This window comes from Hyperolius riggenbachi, chromosome 2 (genome assembly GCF_040937935.1).
Source record: "Hyperolius riggenbachi isolate aHypRig1 chromosome 2, aHypRig1.pri, whole genome shotgun sequence".
In the NCBI taxonomy this organism is placed as follows: Eukaryota; Metazoa; Chordata; class Amphibia; order Anura; family Hyperoliidae; genus Hyperolius; species Hyperolius riggenbachi.
In genome coordinates this window covers 430,638,806-430,653,039 of record NC_090647.1, presented here as the reverse complement: position 1 = coordinate 430,653,039, position 14,234 = coordinate 430,638,806, and the positions used below count along the sequence as shown (strand labels likewise).

The following is a 14,234-nucleotide window of genomic DNA, read 5'->3' as shown; positions in this document are numbered from 1 at the left end:
CTTCTCACAATGCATATCACTTTTATTTGTATCAAAAATCCCCAAACCCAACTCCCTCCTCCTATTTATGTAGTCTTATGCCTGGTAGGTCAACTAAATTAAGCATCTGGCAGTTATTTGCCAACATTCAGTATCCTAATGGCAATGCAGGCTCCAGGGTCATAACTTCCCCGACATTCTTTGCTCCTCTATTTTCAACTCAGGATGTGATCAGAGTTCAGACGGATGTCTCAGGTGTTCGCATTTAGCCATCCGAGCTCAAACTTTTGATGCTAGATAAGGACATGTCTGACTAAGTATTGCAATATTACTCCATTTTATGATAGGGCCAAGTTAAAGTGGCAGACTAAGATTTTGTAAACTCTTGGGTTCTGATTTGGTGAAATTTGAAACTTTTTATATGACCACTGTCATTAGAGCCCATGACAAACTGATCCAAATTAAATGGTTCCATCAGGCCTATTACTCACCTGATAGGCTGTCCAAAATGGGCCTGGATATTCATTCGGGGTGCTACAAATGTGGATGCCAAGATGCAAATTTACTACACTGTGTGTGGGGGTGTCCCGAGAAAGACTCTGTTACAAAGTCTCTAGCAAAAGTGCTGAAATGCCCAGTGGACCTATTTTTTAATGCCTCATGGCTGGGGATTACTGATAATGTAACTTGTAACAAACACAAGAGACTGTTAGGACTGCCTTCTTTTATGCTAGGAAATGCCTGCTTTTTGAGTGAAAAATGCCACTGGTTCCCTCACTGGAAGACTTTAAAACTTTACTTAACCAAAATATTCCTCTAAAAAAACTGACATAAGGTATGTGAGTTGATGATGCTAACATAGTCATCCCAGACCTAGACATCACTATTAGTGTGTCAGACTATAACAGTGTTTAGACTTACATGATGCATATTGTGTTGGCACTTGTGCGGCTCAAGGCTTGCCATGCCTGTATCGCTGAATACCTGTTTTTATCGCAACATCACAGAGTACTGTATGATTGTGGGCCCTAATGTTTTTTCTGTTAACTTGGGGTGGAGGGAGGAGGTGTAGAGAGGGGGTGAGGGATATGACTGTTTATAATGTCTATGTACAAAACTATAAAAATGATCTTTAAAAATGTAAGCATACATTAATGGAGATGCAAGAAATAATAAATACATGTGCGAGTACAAAAACAGATAAGCTTGCAATCCACAATATAGAACAAAGATCCAGGAACAGCTCGCTTGCCTCTTAATAGCATCAACACTTTAATCAGACATCTTCCTTAAAAGAATAACATGGCAGTAAAATAGCACAAGTATACTTATTGAATCCAAATATAGGTAATGCAGCATGATGGGCAAAGTCAGCAGGAGGTGCAGAGGAGGTTTGGTTGACGATCATTTGGACCTGGTCTTAATAAAGCCCTTATTGCGGGGCGAAATGATCGTCAACCAAACCTCCTCTGCACCTCCTGCTGACTTTGCCCATCATGCTGCATTACCTATATTTGGATTTGATAAGTATACTTGTGCTATTTTACTGCCATGTTATTCTTTTAAGGAAGATGTCTGATTAAAGTGTTGATACTTTTAAGAGGCAAGCGACCTGCTCCTGGATCTTTGTTCTATATTGTGGATTACAAGCTATTTCTGTACTTTCACCAGATGTTGCACCGCTTGGATGAGAGAATATTGTGTAACAGGCAGGACACTGGTGTGCACTCACTTTGGATCTTTGACATACAAAAAAAACAGATAAGGTTAGGGTTAGGTGTCGATTCAGAGGGGATATGTAAAGTAAGGTTACCTGGACAGGTTTGATAAGGGTTATGCATAAAGGAATCATTGAATTCAGTGAATATCTTTTTAGTGGGGGGCTGCTTAGGGTAGGCTTCAGAAAGAATAATGGTTCAGGTTAGGTAAACGACTTAAACAATTTATTAAATTGAACCCGCCAATGGGCCATAACATAACCATGGCCAGAGATAAAAACAATCTATGCGACCGAAGTCCAGTGCCTGTACCCAAACTCATGTGTACCCAGTCCTAATACCGTTTTGGCACTCTTTTGGAGAAAGACTTTGCTTCCGCCATTGACTTTAAAGAGAATCTGTAAGATTCAAATGAAAAAAACAAACAAAAAAAAAAACCTTGGGAGGGGGAAAACTCTGGATCCTAATGAGGCTTTCACCCCTCCTCCTCAGCCAACCCGATCCAGCACTGGCACCCCCAAATTAAAAAACTCCCAATAATAGTAATCGTTCTACTCCGCAGGTGCAGATGGCTCACACCTGTGCAATTGAGGAGATCTAATCGGGCTCGGCTGATTCCGCCAGAGACCAAATTGAAAAAGGTGCTAGTGCGCCTGCGTGCAGCAGTGATGAGCTCACTTTTAGGTGGTCTCAACGTTGGATAGCCTCTGCTGAGGAATATGAGGGACGCCTCTTTAGGATCCAGAAGTTACCGCTTTACATAGTTACATAGTTATTTTGGTTGAAAAAAGACATACGTCCACCGAGTTCAACCAGAGAACAAAATACAACACCAGCCTGCTCCCTCACATATCCCTGTTGATCCAGAGGAAGGCGAAAAAACCCTTACAAGGCATGGTCCAATTAGCCCCAAAAGGCAAAAAATTCCTTCCCGACTCCAGATGGCAATCAGATAAAATCCCTGGATCAACATCATTAGACATTACCTAGTAATTGTAGCCATGGATGTCTTTCAACGCAAGGAAAGCATCTAAGCCCCCTTTAAATGCAGGCACAGAGTTTGCCATAATGACTTCCTGTGGCAATGCATTCCACATCTTAATCACTCTTACTGTAAAGAACCCTTTCCTAAATAAATGACTAAAACGTTTTTCCTCCATGCACAGATCATGTCCTCTAGTCCTTTGAGAAGGCCTAGGGACAAAAAGCTCATCCGCCAAGCTATTATATTGCCCTCTGATGTATTTATACATGTTAATTAGATCCTCTCTAAGGCATCTTTTCTCTAGACTAAATAAACCCAGTTTATCTAACCTTTCTTGGTAAGAGAGACCTTCCATCCCACGTATCAATTTTGTTGCTCGTCTTTGCACCTGCTCTAAAACTGCAATATCTTTTTTGTAATGTGGTGCCCAGAACTGAATTCCATATTCCAGATGTGGCCTTACTAGAGAGTTAAAAAGGGGCAATATTATGCTAGAATCTCGAGTTTTTATTTCCCTTTTAATGCATCCCAACATTTTGTTAGCTTTAGCTGCAGCGGCTTGGCATTGAGTACGATTATTTAACTTGTTGTCGATGAGTACTCCTAAGTCCTTCTCCAAGTTTGATGTCCCCAACTGTATCCCATTTATTTTGTATGGTGCTAGACCATTGGTATGACCAAAATGCATGACTTTACATTTTTCAACATTGAATTTCATCTGCCATTTCATCTGCTTTAGGTTTACATTATTGCCAAAAATGTATATGACTGTTACACATTTCAACATTCATGTATTATAATTCAGTGGTGCTTTTATTAATCTGACAAAGGTTAGCTCTTGAAAGCTAACCCTATAACATTTGTATCAGTACAAATGAGGATCACATTCCGAACCTTTTTTTTTTGGTTGTAACCATGGAGAAGTGCAGCATCTCGGTTTTGGCTATCATCATTACTGAAAATGCTGAATGCAATTAAAAACATTGTATGCATCAACTAGGGGTTAGTCATATAGTTCAGCTTTGTTTAAAAAATTGCCAAGACAAATAAGTGCACTGCCTATATGGTCCAGTACCGGAGTAACTCAAATGTTAAGATAAGTACACTCATAATAATTGCTGCCAGTGGGGGGTTGAAAAATTATCTCTTGGGTAATAATTCAGGAAACAATGTTGTACAGACATATCCCTAGCCTTGAGGCTAGCGATGTGTTCTGTTACTATGAAAGGAGGCAGAAGGATGAAGATCGGCGCACAACAGAGTGGCTTCCATCAGGGGGGTTAAAAAAATTATTTTGATTGGCCATGCTTCGGCATTGGGGTTGTTAAGGATCCGGTAGGACAGATCCTTAATGACGCCCGAAACATGAGCAAGATTGAGGCTGTTGTACACACAGAACGACTGTCGGCTGAAATGTCATCATTGGACATTAATTGCATGTGTGCACATACCTTTACAGCAGCATGGTCATCTTTGTGATACCGCCAGGGTATATATGATTTTATACACAAGGAGGATGGACACTATATACAAGTGAGGGAAACCTGTTTGTAATATCTGACTTTTTTAGTAACTGGATTGACTGCTGTAGTTTGATAACCAGTTTTGCAAAATGACTAGGGCTTTTTTTGTGTGTGTGCGCATATTTATATTGTATTGTGTTTTGATGTTAATGCAATTTGTAGATTATATGTCATTATTTATGCATGTTTTATGGAGGTGCCTCAACCGTAATTAGTACTTAACTTTATTAAAAACATTCATAGGTAGCACAGAATGTAAAAAAGCACACACACTCTTCAGAAAGTCTGTTTAAATATTTTCTGAGACTGTAAGCCGTAAGGTAAGCCAATCTAGCTGTCAGAGGCAGCCTGTGATATCTCTGTAGACTCATGCACTGTTGGAGAGCAAAAAGCTATTATAGTTGAACTGCAGCCACAAGTTTTATTTTAGATTTGGAGACAGTAAAAAAGGGATTAGAATATTTTTATGGTTCTTAGTTCTGTCTATATTCTCTGCCTCTCAGGTGTAACCATGAAGGAAGAGTGGATGAAAAAAAAACTTTTCTGCAGATAGGGGGAATTAGAAACTGCCATGTTGTCATCGCTGTCTTATTCATCATCAATCAGATCCAGTAGGCAGGCTACTCAACTAAGGGAATAAGCATCAGTTGGGGAGGTGATAGTAGTTTTGCAGGAAAAAAAAATGTGGTATAACTGAAAAAATGAAATCTATATAACTTTGTGTCACTTTTAGGTTATCAAAATGCTGGACCTCTCCTGTAACCTTTATGAGTAAATGGATAAGACAATTTACATTAAAACCAGAGACGGCTTAAGAAGCAATGGGGCCCTAGGCAAAGTAATAGATTATGGGGGGAGGGGGGGGCTTGTGGTCCTTTTGTTAAGCTGAAGTGAAGAGAGATAAACGAAGGTGGCAGGTGGGCCCCTTGACATTCAATAGGCCCCAAGCACCTGGTGGATGATACTACTCTGATTAAAGGGGACTTAAACTGTAAATTCCAAAGAGAAAATGAGTCAGAATGGCACTTACTATGACTGTTCACTCTCATTGTCACCTAATGCAACAATAGATGATTTCTGTATTTTCAGCAGGGAAGCATTGTGGTTGACACTGAATACTGTTGTTGGCACACCACTCCTCTCCACCCTTCCCGTGGCAGGATGCCTCTGTGGCACAGGCACAAGCACAGTACCTCCCAAGCTACATCTATTGGGCTGGTAAAGTTCAGATGCTGACTTCTTCTCTGCCCACCCGTCTGAAGTAACAAACTATGAAGACACTCATTTGAGGACACCATTGTTTCATGCTTCAATTTTCATGTTCATTAGTGCAATTTATAAGTATTACCTTAGGAAATAAAATTTCAAACTGAAAAATACATTGTGAAGCTTTGCTTTGGCTAGAGCTGTGCAAAGATCCCTACATGCTAAGACCTCTCGGGCCTTTTATTTCTTGTTAGGAGAGGTGAGGTCTTACAATTGCTCACACTTAATTCACGTCAAGTCTCCTCATACAGAAACAAGCTGATTCATAACTCAAGAATTCTCACCTTATCTAACATATTTAAAATAAGGTGAGACAAGTGATATTAGAGTTAAGTTACTTGGGAGCAAGTTATTTTCAAAGAAAACACTAAAAAGTTAGGTGAAAACTGCAAGGAGAGATAATTCATGAGGTAAGTTTTGTGAATTCTACTGTTACATAGTTACATAGTTATTTTGGTTGAAAAAAGACATACGTCCACCGAGTTCAACCAGTACAAAGTACAACTCCGGCCTGCTCCCTCACATATCCCTGTTGATCCAGAGGAAGGCGAAAAAACCCTTACAAGGCATGGTCCAATTAGCCCCAAAAGGGAAAAATTCCTTCCCGACTCCAGATGGATAAGAATATTTTCTACTATGAAGTCATATATAGTATCTCTTAGTAACCCCTCAAATAGTTTGCATACAACTGATGTTAAGCTTACAGGTCTGTATTGCAGGGGATTCTGGGAAATGTCAGGAATCTATTAGTCTTCCACCCTCATATGTCGCATAGGCACACCTTACTTGCTCGCCATGTCAACCCAGACAGGAGAGAAAGTTGTATGGCAGTTTCGAGCACATCTGGCCCATGAAAAAATGTATTCTACCGAACACTTTGCTTTAATGTATTCTTTATATCCATGTGTAATTCTGATAGGTATTGCAATGTGCCTTATTACTTGGGCTTTACAATAACAATGTAAGGTTACTGACAACTGCAAGGAGTTTTACTGCAATAGATGAAAAAAAATAATGAAGGGTCAACAACAACAGAAACTGTATCCCTTTTTAGAGATAGACTGTTAAAAAGTTCCATTTAAAGGTCAAGAATTACACACTCTCCTGTTAAAATGAGTCCCCCTTCTGACTGCAAAGCTGAATGCAGATGGAAGGAGGCACTGTGCAGGAAAGCAAAAAATACAAAGAAAGAAGGAAGATAAATTATACTGTAGATGTAACTGTGTTTACGGATGGTGTAATCTTACACTAGAATTATGTTCTTTATATTCCACAGTAAATTGCCTTTATCTGCACCTTAACAGACTTCACAGAGTTTCATTTAACTGAGAACTGAACAGTTATAGTAGCTAACAGCGCTCCTAAGGCCCCAGTAGAGTAGCAGCAAGCTGAGGTACATCTCCCCTTATGATGTCTCTCTGCCACCCAAGCTAATTGTAATTTCCACAGCCCCCGAGTATAGCGGCACAGGGGTGCACTCACGTGTCCGGCTGGCATTCTCCACCCTGTCTGAGTTCTATCTTCATCGTCATTGGTTTCCTCTCTCCATGACCTGGCAGCATGTACATGAGTGCACAGAGGGGGTGCCAGCAACAATGAACATAGAAGGACTCAGTGAGGAGAGGAGTGTGCCGGCTGAACAGGTGAATGAGTGCGATCTGGTGCAGCTATACTCTGCAGGAGCTGCAGGGAGAACTATTAGCTTGTGGATGGCTAAAAGACAGGTGTGTGTGAGTGTGTGTGCGTGTGTGGGAGGGGGGGGGGAGGGGGGTTGCAGATCTGGCGCAGGCTCCAATAGTGTATTGTTCAGTCCATAGTGTGCACAGGGAGTAAGTGAAAAAAAATTATTTTGTCCTTGCAGCTGAGGCAGGTTTTTTTTTTCAAATTTCTGCCAAGGCTCTGGCCACCCCCAGCTGAGTTGACCTGGCCCTCACCAGCTCTGCAGCTGCCGGCCTAATTGGTGGCTGCTGAGCTGAGTGCAGCCCACAGCAGTGCAAGAAGAGGGTTCTGAAGAACTTCGGTAGTCCTTGGAAACATTTCTTCCACTGCATTCCCAGGGAGGGGTGGCAGAGAATCAGCTGTGTCCAAATTACATCGGATCAGGTAAATAATTAACCCTGAGACCCCCACCCCCCTTCCTCCCCATCTCTCTCCTCCCACCACCATTAAGAGATAAGATATTTCCCATATTTCTAGTCAGCATCACTGTTCAATTGTTTATTTTCACAATAAATTTTACTATTGAAAATATTAAACATTCCACCCAACTTTGTAATTTTTCTGTTTACAGAATACTGAGCTGCTTGGCCATTGTGACCAGGACTACTAGTTAAAGGTGGGTGAACAGGGGGAGGGAAGCATTCCTGGATGGAGCCTCCCTGCATCTTGAGTGGTAGTTAACGCTTAAAGTGAGTCTGAAGCGATTGGAAAAAAAAACCAAAAAAAAACCCAGATACTTACCTAAGGAGAGGGAAGGTTCTGGGTCCTATAGGGCCTTCCTGTTCTTCTCACGGTCCCCTTGTTCCAGCACAGGATCCCCCATTCAAATCCCCACCACAGGAGGTTTTGGCAGTCTTCGGGAACCCCAGTGCTCTCAAAGATGGGCGGCTCTGTACTGTGCATGCGCAAGAATGCGTGCTCGTCTATTCGCAGTACAGATTGGCCTGTCTTCAGGAGCACTCACACTCCTGAAGACAGCCAAAGCCTCCTGCAGCAGCAGAGAGCAGTCTCAGACACATTGGTCGGACACTGCTACGGGGGAGCCAGCACTGGAGCGGGGACCGTAGGAGGAACGGGAAGACTCTATAGGACCCAGAGCCTTCCCTCTCCTTAGGCGAGTATCTGTTTTTTGTTTTTTCCAATCGCTTCAAACTCCCTTTACAGTTAAAATTATCCTAAAACCTGGTACACACCATGCAATTTCCGGTCAGATAGTTGGGTCAAATAGATATTTTCTGACAGGTCCGATCTGTTGGAAATTATCTATCGACCCAGCTATCTGATTGAAATTGCATGGTGTGTACCAGGCATTACTTTTATACAGTCCCTTCAGAAGGACTTCATAGGTGAACATCACAGCTGCGTTATCTACTTTTAATTTTGTTGGACTTTGGACATCGTTATATGTCTCATCGTTATATTGTGAAGAACGCCCTGTTCACAAAAAAAATGTGTGATTCATGAATAGGCTGGTTTATTGGATAATCGGATATACTGTATCCTGATACTGAAAGATAATTTTTTTCTGCAAGCATTGGACAATAACTGTAATAAATATAATTAAAGTGAACCAGAGATAACGCACCCTCATGTATTTTACCATATATATTAATGGGAACATTAGAGAAAACACCTACATGCTTTCTGTTTCATTCTGCACTACATAGCTTGCTTCTAATCAGCCCTGATAAAATCCACGACTGAGCATTCAGTCTGGCTTTGCTATAATGACTCAGCTATAATGATTCCTGAGCAGAGCCACAAGGGGGCAGGCTTGGGCTTGAAAAGACATCAGAGAACACAGACTCAGATATAATGATTCCTGAGCAAAGCCAGACTGACTGCTCAGTCAGGGATTTTATCAGGGCTGATTAGAAGCAGACTGAGCAGTGAAGAATGAAACAGAGTGCAGGGTAGGTGTTTTCTCTAATGTTCCCACTGATATATGTGGTAAAATACATGAGGGTGCTTCGTCTCTGGTTCACTTTAAAGACCAGTGGTGGTTATTATTACTGTAAATACCAATCCATTTTCTACTACTGAGCTACTGTACAGGAGGACTCCAAAAGGATATAGGAGTCTTGTGTTTAGCAGTGAGCAGTATGTGTGATTTTACCCCAAATTATATAAATAAACTTCAGACTTTATATATTCAATTGGGCTTTTTTATACCTTTGGTACAGAAGATTCTGCATTATTTCAAAAATATTACCTTGGTTTTACCAGCAGAGAAAGCTACATGCACAGCTCCATCCTTCTTGTAAGCTTTGCAAGTCATATGATCAAATGACAGCAGAGACACAGACACTGTTCCAGGTCTGTTTTATACTCTGTACTTCACAGTATGAGGAGAGAACAGACTGCTGGTAGCAGCATCTTGTATGTCTGTCAAAAAATAAACAACTTCCCAAGACAGAAAAAAATGCAGCTCTGTTGCACACAACTTAAAAGAAACTTGAGGTGAGTGACATACCAGTAATCTTCGATTCTTAACAAAATCCACCACATGCAGCTGTCCTTATAGAGACACTGAAGCGAGACTAAATCTCGCTTCCACTCACTCTGGCTTCCTCCTCCTCCTCTTCCGATGTAGCAGTTCTCTGCCAAACTTCTCCAGCATCACTACAGCACACAGCAGTTGGGAGGGGGTGGAGAGGCTGGGGCAGGGCAGCTTCAAAAAAACTTTCTGAGTAGGGCGAGTGGACAAATTCAAACTCTGAATAATTCCTTATCAGTGGCTCTACAGATGCAGTCATTAGAACAATTGTGAAGAGAGCAGAAAGCTTTTTCTGTCTGGACCCTTACCACTGTCTCCCAGGATAGGAAAATATTTTTTCCCTGGACTGATAGTAATTCACTGCACATTTTCCCCGCACTGTGCTCGAAGCCACTGCCTGTAAAGTCTGTGCGTTAAAATGGGGCTGTTTGGTGATCTGTATCATAGGATAGGTATACAGATGGCGGCTGTCATTTGTTTCCTTTTAAACAAAACCAGTTATCTGGCAGTCCTGCAGATTTTTCTGGCCATTAGGGCTATTTCACATTAGAGCTCATTTCCAGCATTTTAACACAAAGTCAATACTTTGCGTTAACCAAGGTAAAATGAAAGTCCACAGACTCATTTTACCTTTCACACCCAGCGCTACGTTGTGGTGCATTGCGGTTCGACGCACCCGGGAGCTTTTAATTGTCGGGAGGCGTCGTTTTCCCGTCGGGTGAATTAATAGCTACCGCCGTTGATTGCTTCACACCGCAACATCCCGATGATACGCCGCAGGCCATATAACGCGTGCAGGAGAACGGCTCCTGCACGCATTGTTAGATGTGAAAGAGCCCTTAGTGTCAACATCACACACCTTAAACAAGCATCTTGTCAGAAACAATCTTGTCATATTTTTGTCAGAAACACTTTATCTGAATGCTTCTTCAGGCTCTATTGCTAAAAGTATTAGAGACAGAGGATCAGCAGGAGAGCCAGCTAATGTGCATTGCTTCAAAACAAACATGGCAGCCTCCATAGGTCTCTCACTTTGGGTTCCCTGTAAACACAACTACTCATCACAAACTCACATTAATTCTTGGTTTGCATACAATGATACGTACAGGCAGTTGGGTGGTGGGGCATCGGCCTTTTTTTCTGCACCCCCCGACTGACTATGTCTATATGTGTCATTAATACTGAAGTTGTAAATGTTCCATATCCCATGGAAATTCTGTGACTCACCACATGGACGCTCCATTGTTTGCTAATGAAGTTTGTACACTTTTTGTTTATTTATTAAAATTTAAGCTGTGTAATTATGTATGTCTCCTCTATACAAATAATGAGAAATACCTGGATTCTCAATCTCAAAACTATTTTAAACTATTCCTTATATACAGGATTTTTATTTCACTAATTTGTGTTTTTAAACGCTCATAATTTAAATCAGGTAATGCAAATGGAGGAAATAGAACGTATTGAAAACTCTGCGTTCTCTTGAACTTTATTTTATCATGTGATTTAGCGGATCTTGACATTCAGCCTTATTTGTCATGCTGAACAACAGAGTTACAGAGCCCAGGAGGATCCGGACCCTGGAGGTTTCAGTATCAACATGACAGAAGACGACTTCAATGTCAGCATGAAAGCTAAGGAAACTAAAAAGGAACCTTCCGTACCTGCAAGGTTGAAAGGACATAGCAGAAAATGTAATATTAATACTGTATTGGTAATCCATAAAATTATAAAACCAGCTGAAGAATGCGGCTACAACTTTGCCTCCATAATATTTATACAGGCATGCAATCCAAATACCTTAACCCTTTCAATTCAGTAGCACTTTCAAAAAGATACAAAATAACAGTATGAATTTTAAAAGACCAGAAATGTCATACTATGGTAGCTATTTATGCTAATCATGCAAATATCTTTTCATCTGTCATATATCTGAGAGACTCTGCATATAGGGTATGACATGGGATGGATATAAGAAATATACAAAATGTAACATACACAATAAGACAGTCCAGGAAGCATCAGGAAAAACTGTATACATTTTCCTTAAATGGACTTGATATGGATTTATAGTTTGTGTGTTTTTTTTTAGTTTTAGTTTTTTCCTCTTTTTTTCAGAGACAGCTGATGTATTTTGACTCGTGTGGGGTAGACACCACCTTTTCAAACACAAGGAGATGGAAGAGAGGGCTTTGCAGGTTAGAGAAAGAATTTCTGGCCCGATCCTGCACAATTCTCCAATGTCATGGACCAGTCAGGCCAGTATTGTTCAGGTGGTGGCGCCTCGGGCTGTCTGGCTCAGCCATTCTGGCAACACCAGCCAGCACAGGGGAGAATGGAAAGGTAGATTGTTATCTTATTTTAATTTTTATTAAACATGATTTTAAAAAGAAAAAAAAATAAACCTAATTGAAATGGTCACGTTTATTATTCACCTAACCTTATTGTTTATGTTAAACAACACCTCCCACATTTAATCCATGAATTGAAAAATGAAAGATCCAAAACATGTTATTTCTTGCATTGCTGGCCAAGTGAATGATCACCTGGCAGTGCAGTGTTAATTGAATCATGCAAATTAACAAAAGACAAGACACAGAACAGGACAGTGTAAAGATTAAGGAGGTTGGTAAAAATTCAAGTAGCCCATTTCATGTAAACAAAATTGGTAAATGTGGTGGTAAAAATATAAAGTGCATGGTAACCAATGCTCGGAGCCTTGCAAATAAAATAGACGAACTAGAGTTCATTCTGAATGACAAAAGCTATGACATTGTGGGAATAACCGAGACATGGATGGATGAAAGCCATGACTGGATAGCTAATTTAAAAGGATACAATGTGTTTAGGAGGGATAGAACAGGGAAAAAAGGTGGAGGGGTTTGTCTCTTTGTTAAGAATTCTCTTACAGCTGTCCTCAACGATGAGATGGAGGAAGATTGCGAAGATGTGGAGTCCGTTTGGGTAAATATTCATGGTGGAAATAAAAGTTGCCAATTGCTTATTGGGGTATGCTACAGGCCACCTCTTATTAATGAAGCTGCAGAACTGCGATTACTACAGCAGATTGAAAAAGCTGCAGGTAAAAATGAGGTCATAATTATGGGCGACTTCAACTTTCCAGACATTGACTGGAGTATTGAGGCTACCCATTCTGGTAAAAGCAGCAGATTTCTGGCAGCACTACAGGACAATTACTTGACTTAAATGGTAACTGAACCAACTAGGGGGAATGCGTTACTGGATCTGATCATTTCTAATAGACCAGATAATGTATCAAATGTGCAGGTTCAAGAACATTTGGGAAATAGTGATCACAACATGATAACGTTTGATCTGGTGACTGATAGGCCACGGGGCAGCGGGACCACTAAAACTATGAATTTTAGAAAAGCAAAGTTCACTCAAATTAGGCAGGCACTAAGTTTGGTGAACTGGGATAATGTACTACAAGGGGAAGACACTGAAGGGAAATGGCAAGCTTTTAAACTTATACTCAATCAATACCGTAGTATGTATATCCCATATGGAAACAAAATGTCTAGGAATAAAAAAGACCTCTATGGATGAATAGAAAGGTTAAAGATAAAATGAAGAGGAAAAAGAATGCCTATAAGGTCTTAAAATAGGAGGGGACCGAGGCTGCACTAAGCAATTATAAGGAGTGCAATAAAAATTGTAAAAAGGAAATTAGGCAGGCAAAGATTGAAGCTGAAAAACAAATCGCTAAGGATATCAAATCTAACCCAAAAAAGTTTTACAAGTACATTAACTCTAAAAAAAGAAAGGTTGACTGTATAGGACTCCTAAAGGATGAGGATGGGAACTCAATGGTGGATGACCAAGGTAAGGCAGAGTTATTAAATGCTTTCTTTGCTTCTGTCTTCACAAAAGAAACAGCACTGTTGCAAACTACAGAGGCGGAAGAGTCTCAATCTTCTAACTGTAATATTAAATACTTAACGCAGGAAGAAGTGAAGGCAAGACTAAATAAATTAAAAATAGACAAGGCACCTGGCCCGGATGGCATGCATCCTCGGGTCCTAAGGGAATTAAGTTCAGTTATAGATAAACCCCTTTATCTTATCTTTTGTGACTCTCTTGCAACTGGCAGAGTCCCAGTGGATTGGCGTACAGCCCACGTTTTCCCATTATTTAAGAAGGGCAAAAAATCTGATCCAGGAAATTATAGACCTGTAAGTTTAACATCAGTTGTATGCAAACTATTTGAGGGGTTACTAAGAGATACTATACATGACTTCATAGTAGAAAATAATCTTATTTCTCAGCATCAACATGGGTTTACTAAAGACAGGTCCTGTTTGACTAACATGCTCAGCTTTTATGAGGTAGTGAATGCTAATATGGATATTGGGAATGCTGTAGATGTGATATACTTGGACTTTGCAAAGGCCTTCGACACTGTTCCCCACAAAAGTCTGGTGCAAAAGTTGAGGATGAAAGGACTGGGGAAGAGTCTGTGTTCATGGATAGGGAACTGGCTAATGGACAGAAAACAAAGAGTTGTGGTCAATGGATTGTACTCA

General features: G+C 40.6%; 1 protein-coding gene and 1 long non-coding RNA gene across 2 annotated transcripts in view; one reads left to right on the top strand and one right to left on the bottom strand.

The window, feature by feature from the left end:
• LOC137546912 (uncharacterized) overlaps positions 1-7,807 on the top strand; it is a 33,017-nt gene extending 25,210 nt beyond the window's left edge. Inside the window, exon 3 of the long non-coding RNA XR_011026400.1 lies at positions 7,762-7,807. This is a non-coding gene — a long non-coding RNA (uncharacterized lncRNA). The remainder of the gene's footprint in view (positions 1-7,761) is intronic.
• ZBED1 (zinc finger BED-type containing 1) overlaps positions 1-14,234 on the bottom strand; it is a 439,106-nt gene that overhangs the window by 69,832 nt on the left and 355,040 nt on the right. The window lies entirely within an intron of this gene.